Source organism: Lucilia cuprina, chromosome 2 (genome assembly GCF_022045245.1).
Source record: "Lucilia cuprina isolate Lc7/37 chromosome 2, ASM2204524v1, whole genome shotgun sequence".
Classification (NCBI taxonomy): domain Eukaryota; kingdom Metazoa; phylum Arthropoda; class Insecta; order Diptera; family Calliphoridae; genus Lucilia; species Lucilia cuprina.
Genome location: NC_060950.1, coordinates 57,053,723 through 57,056,324, shown reverse-complemented (window position 1 = coordinate 57,056,324; position 2,602 = coordinate 57,053,723). Strand labels below are relative to the sequence as shown.

At 27.7% G+C, this 2,602-nt stretch overlaps 1 protein-coding gene across 1 annotated transcript in view; it reads right to left on the bottom strand.

The window, feature by feature from the left end:
- Positions 1 to 2,602, bottom strand: part of LOC111683918 (semaphorin-1A) — a 219,385-nt gene that overhangs the window by 113,559 nt on the left and 103,224 nt on the right. The gene's annotated exons all lie outside the window — the stretch shown is intronic.

The window sequence follows — 2,602 nt, the reverse complement described above, 5'->3', positions numbered from 1 at the left end:
ACTAGAACAGAACTAGAACAGAACTAGAACAGAACTAGAACAGAACTAGAACAGAACTAGAACAGAACTAGAACAGAACTAGAACAGAACTAGAACAGAACTGAACAAGAACTGAACTAGAACTAGGAATGAATTAGCTGATATATAAATTTATAGTACAGCATGGATTTTTTGAACTTGGTAAATTGTACACATTGCACCCTTAAAACTGCAGGGTATTTGGTAGTATATTTAAATGGATTTCTGCCTCTGTTTATGTTTTTCTTTTGCGAACATATTCTTAAGGCTTCTTTTTATCCATAAGTACATTATTCAGACTTAAAATATTTATCATGAATATATATTTTTCTGTAGAATTCTATACAATTCACTTTTTTAGTTTTATTTATGTTATATAGTAGCTTATTGAAAGCCATTTTAGGAATTTACATATTTTGGGTAACATTTCAGTAATATCGTGTATGTATGAATTTGTAAATCAGATATTCTAAACCTACTCGATCGATATATTTTTTGGTTTAATTTATTTTCTCTTACTCGAATATTTTTTTGTACCAACCTAATTTGCTTGAATCTCCTTAAACTTTTTAACTATTGCCAATAGTTTTTCATGTTTTATATGTTTTACCATTCTATGCCAAAAATATTCTTACTTTTATCTATTTGAAATAGTCTAAAGCTAGAGATAATTTATTTGTATACCACAATTAAATTTCAAAATGAAAAATAAATAACTTTTAGTTCTATTACTCTATGGACTACGAAAACAAAAACTAAAATAATATAAATTATTTTGAATTCATGAATCCTTTTAATGGCAAACAAATTTAAATAAAAACTAAATTTAATTTTATTTTATTTAACTAAAATGCAATTGAAAATATAAGAATAATTTAAATGATTTTTATTGAAGAAAAAAAAAACGCAATAAAATTCATATAAATTATGAATTAATTACAATATGTAAAGATATGGAAATGGAAAATCTAAATAAATAAAGCATAAATTATGGCTTTTAAAGTAAATAATAAAAATTGCATATTCTTGGTTATATAATGTAGTTAAGTGTATAACATACTTTAAGGCTGTTACATATTTGAGTCAAAGACATTTAATCATTTCGCATTAATATTAGTTTTCTTCTAAATTTTTGTATGTGATTTTTCTTAATTGTTGCCATCATTCACTCACTTAACCTTCTAATGTCAATCTCACTCAATAATTCTACACAATTACGTTTCACTTTTGTCCTTAACATAACTGATGAGTAAAAAATCGTTTAAATTTAAACCATAAACTTAATAAGATTCCTTTAGCCAACATCTTTTCAACTCATTTCAGCTGACAAATACAATTTATTTTGAAAATGTAATTCTATGAAATTTTTTTCTCAATTGTCTAACTATTATGTATTGATTTTCTTCGATTAAATGTATTGAAATAAATCCTTTTTGTTTGCTTTTCTTTCTTCTAGTATTCTCTATTTGATTCTATTTTAAATGTTCATTTTACAATGTTATTTTGAGTGGTATTTTTAATTCGCTTTTCATTTCAATGTTCATATTTTTCCATCGTTCGTATCCTCTATAGATTTTAAAGGGAAATTGTTTTATATATTTTTTTTGTTAGAGTTATATCTTTGTGTATTGTTGGTTTTAAGCAAAATTTTTATTGATGAAAAAAGTGATGAGTAAATGGGTGAAGCTGTAAGAAATAAAACAGAGAAATAAACAGTGTAGTAAAGTTATTTTAAGGAGAACAAAATTTGTATATTGTTAACACAACACAGAGAATTATTTTATAACCAGAATTGAACAAAAACAAAACTTAAGCAGAACTATAACAGAACTAAAACGGAACTGAACTAGAATAAAACTAGAACAGAACTAGAACAGAACTGGAACAGAACAGAACTAGAACAGAACTAGAACAGAACTAGAACAGAACAGAACTAGAACAGAACTAGAACAGAACTAGAACAGAACTAGAACAGAACTAGAACAGAACTAATACAGAACTAGAACAGAACTAGAACAGAACTAGAACAGAACTAGAACAGAACTAGAACAGAACTAGAACAGAACTAGAACAGAACTAGAACAGAACTAGAACAGAACTAGAACAGAACTAGAACAGAACTAGAACAGAACTAGAACGGAACTAGAACAGAACTAGAACAGAACTAGAACAGAACTAGAACAGAACTAGAACAGAACTAGAACAGAACTAGAACTAGAACAGAACTATATTTGAAATAGAACTGGATTTGAACTAGAACGAAACAAGAATTAAAGAAGAACTTCACTAGAACTAGAACACCACTAAAACTGAACTGGAACTGAACTGGAACTGAACTGGAACTGAACTGGAATTGAACTGGAACTGAACTGGAACTGATTTGGAACTGAACTGGAACTGAACTGGAACTGAACTAGAACTGAACTAGAACTGTAATAGAACTGAACTTGAACTGAACTTGAACTGAACTAGAACAGAACTAGAACTGAACTAGAACTGAACAAGAACTGAACTAGAACTGAACTAGAACTGAACTAAAACTGAACTAGAACTGAACTAGAACTGAACTAGAACTGAACTAGAA